Source organism: Misgurnus anguillicaudatus, unplaced genomic scaffold (genome assembly GCF_027580225.2).
Source record: "Misgurnus anguillicaudatus unplaced genomic scaffold, ASM2758022v2 HiC_scaffold_33, whole genome shotgun sequence".
Lineage (NCBI taxonomy): Eukaryota > Metazoa > Chordata > Actinopteri > Cypriniformes > Cobitidae > Misgurnus > Misgurnus anguillicaudatus.
Genome location: NW_027395283.1, coordinates 1,293,910 through 1,308,405, shown reverse-complemented (window position 1 = coordinate 1,308,405; position 14,496 = coordinate 1,293,910).

Below are 14,496 nucleotides of genomic sequence, written 5' to 3'. Positions count from 1 at the left end.
AATGCGGAACCATTATCAGAGCTAATTTCTGATGGTATTCCAAATCTTGGTATTACTTCTCTTGTCAAGAATTTAATTACTGTTTCAGCCCCCTCATTGGCTGAAGGTACGGCTTCTACCCATCTACTAAACCTATCAATAATAACGAGCATATAACGTTTGCCTCTGATGCTTCGTATCATATCTACATAGTCCATAACCAAGTGTTTAAATGGTCCTTCCGGTATTGGTATATGACCTATTGATGTTGTTATTCCTTTTCTTACATTATATTTGGCACAAACTTCACATGTGGACAAAAATTCCTGCACCATTGCATTCAAATATGGAGACCAATACCCCTGATCATTAATTTTCCTGATTACTTCTCCTCTCGAGCAATGATCAAAACTATGTGCATCTGGAATAAGAATATTTAGAAGCGCAGTAGGTGCAACAATTTTCCCCTCATGTGAACGCCAAATATTCTGCGTATCTTTCTTTGCCCCTCTTTGGAGCCACATAGAGTGTTCATAAGGACCTGCTTGTTCTTGAATTCGTACAATATCTTCCAATTGAGGCATTGGTTCAATGAGTACTATAGGAGCCAATACTGCTGTATGACATCCTGAGGCCTTTTTAGCTTCTAGATCTGCCATGTTGTTACCTTTGATAACATAGTCATTTCCTTTTTTATGAGCTTGACATTTTATAATGGCTAGTCGTTTTGGTAACATCATTGCAGAAATTAATTCAACTATTTGTTCAGCATGTTGGATAGACGTCCCATCACTTTTGTTAAAACCCCTTTGTTTCCAAACAGCTCCAAACAAGTGGCATACTCCATGAGCATAAGCTGAATCAGTAAATACATTTGCTGTTAACCCTTTGGCTAATTGACAAGCAGTAGTAAGAGCTTTTAATTCCGCTAATTGGGCAGAACATGGTTGTACACAATGTTGGGTTACAATAGGTACAAAATCATTATGTTGTTTTCTTCCTACTGAATAACCTGTATGTATTCCCAGAAAATCTCTAAAACTAGACCCATCCACAAAATAAGTGACATCTGCTTTCTCAATTGGGGTAGATTCAAGATCTGGTCTTAACCTAGTAAAAGTCAATGCATTAGCCACACAATCATGTGGTTCACCTTCATATGATAAAGGAATAAATTCTGCAGGATTTACAGTATTACATCTCTTGATGGTAATATCTGGATAGGTAAGCAATAAAGAGTATGCCAAAATACGAGCCTGAGTAAGAACAAATTTTCCTTTTTCTATTAAGTCAGTGATCTTGTGGTGTGTGTAGATAATAATTGGATAACCCATCGTTAATGTAGATGCTTTGTCATAGGCATAGTATACAGCCGCTAGACCTTGCTGATAACATGGGGGGTATCCTAGTGCTACATTATCCAATTTAGTGCTGTAATATGCTATGGGTTGTTTTTTCCTTCCACTACAACTTTCTTGCATTAAAACTGCTGAGGCATATCCATCTGCTCTGTTGGCAACAAATAAATGGAATAATTTAGAATAGTCAGGTGTACATAAAGCAGGTGCTTTTTGTAGCTCTTTTTTAACAGATTCAAATGCTATTAATGCATCTGTATTCCAATTCAATGGAGCACTTAGATTTTGAACTCCTGCTTGTTTCATGATTTCTCTAAGTGGTGCTGTTTTTATTACATATTCTTCTATCCAATCAGCACTGAACCCAGTCATTCCTAAGAATGTCATTAGTTGTTTAACTGTTTGTGGTAATGGTGCTTTGCTTATTCCTTCTAGTTGAGATGGCGCTATTGCTTTTGTTCCAAATGCAATTAATCGTCCCAAATATTCAACTTGAGATTGGCAATACTGTAATTTAGCTTTAGACACTTTATGACCTCCCTGGGCCAACTTTGTTAGTACCTTTATAGAATCTTGATGGCATTGTTCAAGTGTTTCAGAGCAAACCATTAAATCATCCACATATTGTAACAAAGTACTATCCATTATTAGATCTTCTAAGTCATTTTTAAGTATTCGATTAAAGATATGAGGCGAATGCTTATATCCCTGTGGCATCTTAGAATATGTATACTGTTTACCTTCATATGTAAATGCAAACAAATACCTACTTTCTTCTGCAATAGGAATACTAAAATATGCAGAGCATAAATCAATCACTGTAAAATACTTGGCATTAGGAGGAACATTTGTTAGCAAAGTATGAGGATTTGGAACATCAGCAGGATAATCTTCTACTATATCATTAATAGCTCTCAAATCATGGACTAAACGCCACTTAGATTTATCTGCCTTTTTAATGGGGAAGATGGGGGTGTTACAGTAATTTTTTGTTTCTAAAAGCACATCAGCTTTTACTAGACCATCTATTGTAGTTCTTATTCCTGCTATAGCTTCTGGATGTAAAGGATATTGCACTTTATGTGGTAAAGGGGCTTTTGGTTTAAGTGGTATCCTTATTGGATTAGCTGATTTCACTAAGCCAACATCAGAGTCATGTTTTGACCATAATTCATTTGGTACTTGATTTTCCATGTCATTTAACAATTCAGTACAAATGTTTTCTTTTTCCCTAGATGTTGTCGTCATTTCTCTACTTAGTTTTTCGTGATCATTGATAATTATTTCTTGAGGAATTCCTGTAACGATGGTCGTATATGAAATCTTAATGTATTTTTTGTCAACAGAATGAGAAATTAATGGATTTAGTGTAGCTTGCCATTGACTTTGCGAGGCAGTTTTCATCATTCTTCCTAAATCTTTTGATTCCCAGTTTTGTCCAATATATATTGGGATATGGGGAGCTGAATCCATAATATTAAACCATTGTTTTACGAATTTGTTTTCTTTTATGCTTATAGCTGCTCCTTGTTCACCTATTATAATGTCCTGTGTTGTTAGTTTAATTTTTTGTCCATTATTTCCTTCCTGCCATTTCTTCTCTAATTTAATATCTTTATCTGTATCATATATTAGAGTACAATGAAATCCTGACCTTGGTAATCGTGCATTAGGAATTTGTGCTTCAATGAATTTCCCCCATTCATTTATTATTGGTTGTACATCACTATTTAATTGTCCTATCCAATATACATTTACTTTAGGTTCAGTTAGGATCATTTGGTTGCTTACTCCCCTACTATCTACATATACTCCTTCTGGAGAACACCAAATTTGAAGCCCTAATTTGCATAATGCATCTCTTCCTAATAAATTAACAGGAGTGTGATCTGATACAAGAATAGGTATGGTCACATTTTTGTCTATTGTTTGTAGACACACTGGAGCAGTCATTGGAATTAATTGTATTTGTCCCGAGAATCCTATAGTCTTAGCAAATTTTCCAGACAAGGGGAGATGTGATGCGTAATTTGAATTAACACATGTATACACTGCTCCTGTATCTACCAACATAGGTGTCGTTTTACCCTCAATTTTGATTTTTAACATAGGGTCTTGATCAGCTTTTGTTGTTAAAATAGGTAACTGATTCTCCCCTTCAGGATTCTCTGGGCCTCCCTAATACCCTTGATTTGGACCTCTATATGGGTTTACTGGGCTTTGACCTGGATGTTGGAAGGGCTGCTGCCACCCTCCCCTTTGTCCCCAAGGTGGCTGGTACCATGGATTAGTTGGGCATTCACTCTTTTTGTGATCAAACTGTCCACATCCCCAGCATCTGTCTTTGTTTCTTTCTCCCTGTCCCCTTCCAAATGGTTTTCTTTTCCATCTTTCCTGGCCTGGTGGGGTTGCATAGACGTTTACAATTGGTGCAGGGGTCTGGGGTGCTTTTGGAGGGAATACTGCAGGGGGCCTTGCCAGGACAGCTGGAGGTGCAGTCACAGGAGCCATCATTGTCATTTGTTCTGACTCCTCTTCCTTTACTGTAGCTTGCATCTTTTTCTTGTTTTTCTTTGTCAGTTCATCAAGTTGTAATTGGGCTAGTTTTCTTTGTAACTCTTTTTCTTGATTTGTTAGTTTGAGTTCAGTCTTTCTATGCTGTTCCACAGCATGAGCCACATAGTCACAGAATTCTTTGTGTGGTTTAGAGTTCAAGCCCACAACATCCTCAAGTTTGCTTTTGACAGCTGGAGGCATAGCATCCACCACAGCATTTCTGAACATAGTGATGAGTAAAGGGTCTTTATCCAGGTTTCCCTCAGTCTCTTGTTTCCATCTTTTTAATTGTCTCTGAACATATGCAACTGGATTCTCTGTTTCTCCAAGTTGTTCACCTCTCAATGCCTTATTGTCCACTCTGTTTGGGTATTCAGTTCGTAAAGCTTGCCACACGGCTGGCCGATATGGATCAAAAACAGTCCCATCCATGTAGTTTGAGTCCACAGCTCTGTCCAGTTCAGATATTTGGAGGATTTCTTCCATCTTTGTTCCTCCGAGAATTCTCGCCATGAGTGCTTTCATGTCCCCCACGGCTATTTTTTTCCCATCGTCTCTTCTTCAAAGGCTTTAATCCACTTCCCAGCTCCCTCGTGAATGTCAGGAAGACGAGTGGTCAGCCCCTCAAGATCCTGAGTAGCCCATGGAACATATTGCCCCATGTTTCCTTTAATTAAAACAGGTAATTGTGTAGCCAATGGTCTAAGCCGCCCTTTATCTTTTTCTCGTGTCCACCTTTCTCCATCAAATGACATCTCCTCTTCACTTTCTTTTTCTCTAGCTTCTCTTAGTCTACTTCTACTTTTTAGCAGTTTATCTGTACTTTCAAGTATGTTTCCAATTTCAATAACATTTTTGGTTATATCTTCATCTATTCTTTCTTCTTCTTCTTCATCTACTTCCTCTACTTCCTCTTCATCTATTTGTGTTACTGATGTCTCTTTGCTTTTTGCCCCACTTTTATACTGCTCTGGTGATCTTTCTACTGCTGCCCATGCATCTTTGTAACAATCTAACAACATTGGTTTTTTACCTTTTTTATCTTATCTTATTTTTGGCTTTGCCCCCACACTGGTTTGTTTATTTTCTAACTCAACTTGCCCTTCCATTTGCATTTCACCTGTAACTTCCACAATACCTTTAATTAATGGAAATTGCCCATCTATGTCTGATAAAAATGGATTAGTACATTTTCCTGTTTTCTTAGGTTCATTAACATTTTGTGCTTGTTTAATAGTTTTCAATAAATGTTCCCCTTCCTTCTTAAACAAGACCAATACCCTTTTTTCCAAATCTCTTTTTTCTTCTCTTTCTTTTGCCTTACTCTTTTTTTCTTTAGTTTTATAATTCTTTATCAATATGTCCATTTCCTCACACAGTGCCACATCAAATGTTCCCTCCTTTGGCCATTTTGTCCCCTTATTTTTTGTGCGTTTCTCCCATTTCTTTGACATTTTAAGTATCATGTCTTTACACAATGGATATTTCAACCCTAATATGTCTACCGGAGTCGTTGCCATGTTCTTTTTTTTTAATTGTACTTGTCAATTTTTCTATTAATTACTCTTTTACCATTACTCTCTTACCATTAATCAATGAAATAAACGTTGTTATATCATTTAATAATAAGTACAAAGCAAGAGTCAACTCTTTTACCAATTAACATATACTTTCACAATCTACACATGCACTTTATAGATAACACTCATCATGAACACAGAGCCCATTCAACCACTTTATTATTGCATTCTTACAATCACACTCATACAAACACATTTGTTTATAAGACACTTAAGTCTACTGTGATATAAATTCACACCCTTTAAGAACTTTATTTTCTATAATACCACACCTCTGTATATTTTTGATTATTTATTTCATTATTTTATGTTAGTTTTTTTTTTCCCATACACTGTAAATGAAATTCAGCAAAGATGTCAAATCAACATATATCGCTACTTTACCATTTAAAACAAAAACATGGATTGGCTTGCACAATCAAATATCTTTTTCTTAATGCTATCGTTCATTCACAGTGTATCAGCTTATACCATAAGCATTTTAATAATCTGTTCCAGTCTATCTGTATCCATCAAGGCCCTTTTACAGAATAAACACAGATTACTTAATTTTATCTTATTTTTTTCCATACACTGTAAATAAAATGCAGTATTGATGTCAAATCAACATATGCTTAATTACTTAACTTAACAACATGAAACATGAATTGTCTTCCAAAACCAAGTTACCTTTCCTTAATACAATTATCTTATTTACAGTGTATCAGCTTATTACATCTAATCAAAGCCCTCTTGCAATAAGCATTTTTTATAATCTGTTACAGTCTATTTTATTCGTCAAAGGCCCTTCGTCAAAGGCTTTTTTATTTTTCAAAATAAACACAGACTATATATTTTATTGCCCCTCAGCAATTTAACTTCTTTATTGCCCCTTAGCAATTTTACAATCTGTTCCAGGTTAATGCTAAAACAAGGCTTACTCAGCAAAACCACAGATGACACCTGAGCTCAGGCTCTTTTAATTCCTTCTTCATTATAAACACATCACACCATGCATTGAAATCCTTGGAAACGGAACCCATTTATTTTGTATGAATTTTGTTCTTAAATTTGGAAGAGCAATGAGAGTATGCTTACCACCACGAGCTATCATAGATGAACAACACAGACCAATAGAAAGAAAGAAATTTGCTTACCTTATATTAGGTAGCCCCCTGGTTGGATTGTGTTGCTCATCCCAACAGCCTGCCGTGGTCTCTCAATTCTGTGCTCTATTCCGTCCCTGTTCGGGCGCCAAATGTTGTGGTTTCAGTTGTATAAAGAATATTGTTGTAGATTTCAGTCTTAAAGAATGATGTCTTGAAGCTGAGGGTTCCTTTTCCAAGATAGACTTTAATATCAATGATACAAAGCCGAGTCAGTCAATTGAGCAACTAACAACTCTTGGCTTAGGCCCATGCTTATATACAGTTTTTCTGAAGGTTGTAACCACCCCTTTATGCTACTTTTAAACATGTTTTATGTTTGCCAGGTGTTGGTTTCTTCATCATCTGCATATGTTACCCTAAATATTTTTAACTAGTAGGCACAGCTACCCATATTTGGATTTTCCACTCATGTATACATTTAAACATTGCTTATGCTGCACAACTTATATTTGAATAAGAACCATGTATAGATAATACTGATCTTCACATGTTAACTCTGCATCCATGCACCCATGTAACAGAACCTATGGCTATTTATAGGCCGTGCTGTGCAGTTCTGCTTTACAGTCATGAGACCACTCTAATAATCTTTGAATCTTTTTCACTGGCAAACCACTCTTCACATCAAACTTGTTCACACAAATATAGTTCACACTTTTGAATTAATATAGTTTTTGAATTAAAATTCTTCCACACTCTCTCTCTCGCTTGGATCATCGATCTACACAAAGGAAGATATCGACGACCTTATAGGTGGAATATTAGACAGACACTGACGTTGGACGAGAGAAATGGAGGAAGAGGAAACCTTACTGTTGTGAGTACACACCTGTGGAAAAGTGGTGTTGGTGGCTGGAAAACGCCTCGTTTATGCATCTGGAGTCATTACAGCGTGAAGTCAACCTAGGACGAAGGGAGACCGAAGTTGTGAGTAAATACATCACTTGAAGTAGGTGTTTTATATGCAGTTGATGTAACAATCGTTTGGAGTGTTTTCAAGAGAGAACGAGTGGCCCTACCCCTGTACCAGCGTGGTGGGTGAGCCAAAGGGTTTTTGTGTAAGCAGCTACAGTGACGACGATAAACAAATACTAGGCCGTCTACCATCTCCCTATTCTCGCCCAGAGCAAAGTGGAAGAAGGCGGGTGCCATTGTGTGCACTGAGCGTGGTGGGTGAGTCTTTTGGATGTAGAAATTTTCACTTGAAGTGGTGCTGTGTAATGCTGTGTATTGCAGTGAGAGTGCTGTGTCTTGTCTGACGTAACCCTGCCTTCAGTCACTTGTCCCGGGACGACGAAGAGGAAAAACGGCGCCAGAGAACATCTGTACGATTCTGCTGTAGTGTGTTTCAGTCTGACAGTATTACAGAGTGGCGGTGAAGAATTGTGCGATTGGCGGTGTGCGTGAGTACTACATTTACTGTTGTTACTTTACCTGTGTCTTTTTTCATCACTACAGAGTAGAGGCGAACGAGATCCGCCGGCCCGAGGTCTCGACGAAAGGGCGCCCCGGTACAGTTTTCGATTGACCAACGGGTTTTGAGGAAAGGGCAGCGCTCGACCCGGTGTGCCGGTGTGACGTTCTCGCCCCTCTGTCAACCAACAAGAACGCCGAGTGGGTCTTGGTCTCCGGCGTCCCATTGTAAACCACTGTCCAATCGACGCATTGCATAGCCAGCCAGAGTTAAGCCCGCCACCCGTAGCCGTTGTGAGATATTGAGCTGTGGAGAGAGCCATACCTACCTAGAAGCTGTAACCAGCACAGAGGTGAGAGAAAACCTTGAAGTCGATTCACTGTGTCCTTGTATCCCAGCAGCCGTCTGTGGAAAGAAAGAGAGCCAGCGTGAGCACTGAGATATTGAGCTGTGGAAAGAGAGCCATACCTACCTAGAAGCTGTAACCAGCACAGAGGTGAGAGAAAACCTTGAAGTCGATTCACTGTGTCCTTGTATCCCAGCAGTCGTCTGTGGAAAGAAAAAGAGCCAGCGTGAGCACTGAGATATTGAGCTGTGGAAAGAGAGCCATACCTACCTAGAAGCTGTAACCAGCACAGAGGTGAGAGAAAACCTTGAAGTCGATTCACTGTGTCCTTGTATCCCAGCAGTCGTCTGTGGAAAGAAAGAGAGCCAGCGTGAGCACTGAGATATTGAGCTGTGGAAAGAGAGCCATACCTACCTAGAAGCTGTAACCAGCACACAGGTGAGAGAAAACCTTGAAGTCGATTCACCGTGTCCTTGTATCCCAGCAGTCGTCTGCGGAAAGAAGGAGAGCCAGCGTGAGCACTGAGATATTGAGCTGTGGAAAGAGAGCCATACCTACCTAGAAGCTGTGATCAGCACAGAGGTGAGAGAAAACCTTGAAGTCGATTCACTGTGTCCTTGTATCCCAGCAGTCGTCTGAGAGCCAGCGTGAACACTGAGATATTGAGCTGTGAAGAGAGCCATACCTACCCAGAAGCTGTAACCAGCATAGAGGTGAGAGAAAACCTTGGAACCGATTCACTGTGTCTCTGTGTCCCAGCAGAGTCTGTGGAGAGAGAGAGAATAAGGAGGAAGAGTGAGTCAACGAGCAAGGAGCCGTGGGAGATAGGCGGCGAACCGCCGTGCGCTGTTAAAGGTATACTGACAGAAAAGTCCATACCAACACTCATTGTGATTCTATTCTGCCTCCAGGAAGGAAGAGGAGCGCGCCACGGGCAGAGGGAACCAGAGGCGGGAGCCCGTTCCCCGACGCAACCCCCCCCCCCCTGGAGGACAGATCCTGACTTTTAGTTTTAATTTCCCTTTCCCCCAAGTCCCCATACATTTTAAATATTTAAATAAATAAAGAATATTTTTATACTTACCTGTACTCATTGTTGTCTGGTCATTGGGTTGGTTTTGGGGACCTCCTCGAGGTGGAAGTTAGAAGGGGCGTGGCTTAATCCATTAGCGGCCAGCCCCTGGCTTGTGACACATATAGAATGAACATGAAAAATCTAAACGGGACAACATACCTTCGTTTAAAAATTGTGCGAAAGTCATAATCCATCTGGTCTCATGTTTGTAAATTATCTTCATCAAGCAATCCCATTATGACATTAACTTGCATTTGTAGTCCACAAAAGCAATAAATCTGAGAAATGTTAACGTTAATGTTAATATCTTAGATGTTTACATCGGCCTCCATGGAAGAGAACGATCCGCAATTGTTGTTTCCTGAAAAATATTCACACTGCGCTGTACAACTGTTAAAACTCCATAGTATGTGTGAGTGCGCTTTAATTTCAGTTTCACTCGCTCCGTATCCGACAAAACAAGCTCTGTGTCCGTCGGACAAAACAATCCACGTACTCCGTTTTCTGATTAAATATCTTCCTTTAATCCTGAGTATCATTTTTATCCAACATAAAACATATACAAACAATATATGACCAAAGAGCGAACTACCGCCACAAGCTTCACAAGCTGTGTCCCAATTCCATGGCCACGCCCTGCTAAGCAGGCGACCTAAAAAGGTGAGCACTCGGTCTTTCAAGGTGGAAGCCTCAGAAGTTCGCAAAGAGAACTGAAATGAGATTGTCTAACCTTCGGAGGACCCACCATTTGCGTCAGCTGCTGGACGTGCACCGCGCCTGTCAGCAGGACACAGCGGAGACGTTTCTAACTTATTAAAATAAATATGGAATCAGAAAAAAGATAATTTATTTTAGAAAATATGACATGTTGACACAATTGTCTCCAAATTCTTAAAGAGACACTACACAATTTTAACAAATTATATATTTTCAATGTAAACACACAGAATATTTGTCTAAATGATCTAAATGATATACATAAATAAACTAAGCTTACATATTAAGATAATTTCTAACAAAAAATATTCAACGGCTGAATCTAAAGCAAAATAGGCTCCTACAGTATGTGATATATTAGAGTCTTACGTGTAAAATAAACCATCCATATCATTTTATTGTTTGACTGTTCAGTACTGTTTATATTTACATTTAAAAAGCTGACATAAAAGTAACTTAAAAGTTACTTTCCCTAGTAACTAATTACTTTTCATATACAGTAACTGGTAGAGTAACTCAATTACTTTTAAAAAAAGTAACTAGTAACTGTAACTAATTACTAATTTTCAGTAACTTGCCCAACACTGGTGACGAGAGTGAGAAATTGCACGTAGAACTGGGGGATGAAGAGGGATGTTTTGACTTTGTAAATGAATTTTTGTATAGTAAGAACCTGTTTGGTAGAGAGGATGAGGGAATGGCTGTGTTACTTGATCTGAAAGATAAAATTTCACAGATTGTTCAATCCCAACAGGTAGCATTACACGAAGACAAAGCATATGTCACAGACACAGCCAAAACTCAGGTTCATTCTGATCACATAACACCTGACACAAACACAATGACTAGTCACACTCACTCATATACTGCAGAATATCAGAAGATATTGGAGATGTATGTAGAGCGAGGCTGGAAAATTAAAGCTACAAATACTTACCATGTACCACTACAGCCTAGTTCTCTCCCACTCCCTTCGCAAACTTACCATACCCTGCACAGCACTGATGATCAGATGTTTAGGAGAGATCTTCCATATCTCTCACGAAGAGATTTTAAAGTACATGGAGGTCAAATTGGCGACTCTTCTTCTGAAATTAGCTTTAATAGCTTATGTCGACAGATCGAAGAGGGCGTACAAGAGCATTTCAGTGAAAGTGAAATTATTAGAGGGGTTTTAAAAATAACCAAATCTGGTAATTTCAAGGAAATGTTAATGGCAAAAGAAGATCTGCCATGCAAGAGTTAAAAGGACTGCTACAGTCTCATCTGGGTGATAAGAGCAGCACGGAGCTGTTTCAGAGTCTGATGTGTGCACGCCAAGGAAAAAACGAGAATCCACAGCAGTTCCTTTATTGTGTTATTGGTCTAAAACAGAAAATCCAGTTTGCGTCGAAACAAAACACAGTTGATATCAGATACGATGCAAAGACCATTCAAGAAGTGTTTCTTCATACGTTTGCCAGGGTCTGGGGCCAAAATATAATGAGATTCGTTGTGAGTTTAAGCAACTTATCGCTGCAGGAGATGTAACTGACGACATGCTTCTCAGACAACTTGTAAAAATCACAAGTGAAGAGGAAGAAAGACAATGTCGGCTCCAGTCACTGTCAAGACTTAAAGTCACTCATGCTCGTAGTGCTCAGTTCGAAGGGGATCCAGAAATTAAAGCTGCTACTACTAATGAACAGACTGCTAGAGAAATTCGCAAACTTATAACTCAAGTACTGTAGAAACGTTGACAAAAGTTGTTAATTCATTGCAACAAAATAAAACAACAGAACGACAGTGTCAGTGTACAGCAAATGTTCCTGAGAAAAGAAGACAAGGTTGTCTCAACTGTACTGAACGAGGGAAAGTGGATACCTGCAATCACTGTTTTGTGTGTGGTGAAGAGGGTCATAGAGCTGTTGGCTGCTTGAAAAGACAAAACCGATCAGTGCCAAACACCAGATTGAAGAGCACCCCACAGGCTACAGTGTTCAATCCAGGGTCACACAGCCGTAATTATACAGTTAATGTCGGGTCGTGGAATCATGCAAGTAGTACAGCGAGAGAACCAAGCAGACGAAAAACACAGAACTCTGAAGAGAAAGTGGTTCAGTTTGTTGGAAAGAAGTGCCTACTGGAAGGATAAATTGGCCATAAAGTAAGCATGCTTCTCGGCACCGGGGCACAGGTGAGCATCATTGATCAAAGCTGGAGAGAAAAATACTTACCAAAATGTGATGTTCGGCCCTTATGTGAAATAGTAGGACCTAGCGCTGGATTGGAGGTGTTTGCCATCAATGGAGATGCAATTCCATTCAGTGGATGGGTCGAAGCTACCGTAACTCTACCTGGACATGACGGGACTCGCTACTCCATTCAAGTTCCCTTTCTGGTGAGTCAGATGAAGTTGGAGAGGCCACTTTTAGGAATTAACATGATTTCAGAGTTGGTTACAGAACCAGGGGAGAGCACAAGCATTCTGACTACTTTGTATTCGTTGATGAGTAGCACTGGAAACACTCTAGATGATTTTGTTGAGGTGTCAGTTGGGTTCATCTGCGCAGACAAAGTATATGCAGACATTGCTCCAGTGAGGGTAGGACCACAGAGTTACACCATTCGGTCTGGTCAGGTGGCTAATGTGAAATGTAGAGTACCTGCTAACTTCAATATTATGGATTCCACAGTTCTGTTTGAGCCGAGTGATGAGGTTTCACCCCTGAGCAGTCTTGACTTTGGAGAAGGATTGATTGAGATCCAGAAAGCAGGTCAGTCATACATCAGAGTTCCAATTGGAAATTACACAAAGCACGATGTAACAATTCCAAAAAGAACTATACTTGGAGAAATAGCAGGCATTGCTAAGATTATTCAAACGGATCAAGTTGAAACAAGCAGTACACAGGAAGCTCCTTCATCGCAATCACAGCAATTGGATAAAAGTGGCACACTGTGGCACCCTCCCGTAGATCTGAGTCATCTAAAATCCAGACAACAATCAGTCATAAAACAACTACTCTATGAAGAGTCAGCTGTCTTTGCACCTGATGAGAATGATATTGGCAGCATACCCAGTCTTCAGATGACGTTGAACTTGAAAGATGATATTCCTGTACAAAAAGCTTACACATCGATACCCAAGCCACTCTTGAAAGAAGTGAAGGAGTATGTGCAGGATTTGTTGGCCAAGGGTTGGATAGTGAAATCCAAGTCACCCTACGCTGCACCAGTGGTGTGTGTTAGAAAAAAAGATGGTGCACTACGATTGTGTATTGATTACCGACAGCTTAACAAGAAAACTGTAGCTGATTGCCATCCCTTGCCACGAATTCAGGATCTCATGAATTCTTTGGGTGGGTACCGTTGGTTCTCTATACTCAACCAAGGAAAGGCCTATCACCAGGGGTTCATGGCTGAAGGGTCAAGACACATGACTGCGTTTGTGACGCCTTGGGGATTATTTGAATGGTTACAGATACCATTTGGACTTTCAAATGCCCCAGCCGCGTTCCAGCGAAGCATGGAAGAGATGTTAGACTCTATCCGTGATGAGTGTTGCCTACCTTATCTGGATGATGTATTATGTTTTGCCAAATCTTTTGAAGAACATGTAGAGAAATTGCGAGTTGTGTTCCGAGCTCTGCGACAGTATGGAGTGAAGCTACGTCCAGCTAAGTGTGAGTTGTTTAAGCCAGAAGTTCGGTATTTGGGTCGTCTTGTGTCTGCGGATGGAGTAAGAGTAGATCCAAAAGATCTGGAAGCTGTGAGAGTACTCCGTGACAAAACACCACAAAATGTTGGAGAAGTTCTTCGTCTTGTAGGATTTCTAAGCTACAATCGAAGCTACATTCAAGATTTCGCCAGGTTGGCAAAACCTGTTTATGAGCTGCTTCAAGGCAGCGCATCAGAAAGTCCATCACAAGTGGGTTGGAAGAAGGAAAGGAAGAGAAGTCCACAGTTACCATCTCGACATCCGGTAACGTGGGAAGATAAGCACCAGCAAAGCTTAGACACGCTCATTGACATGCTGACAAATCCACCCATCCTTGCATATCCTGATTTTGATTCTCCGTTTGTATTACATACAGATGCATCTGAACAAGGATTGGGAGCAGTATTATATCAGAGACAAGAAGGAAAATTAAGAGTTATTGCGTACGGATCAAGAACCTTGTCACCTGCTGAAAAGAACTACAGACTTCATTCAGGCAAGCTGGAGTTTCTTGCATTAAAGTGGGCTGTCTGTGAGAAATTTTGTGACTATCTTTATTATGCACCAAGCTTCACCATTTACACAGATAATAACCCACTCACTTATGTAATGAGTTCTGCAAA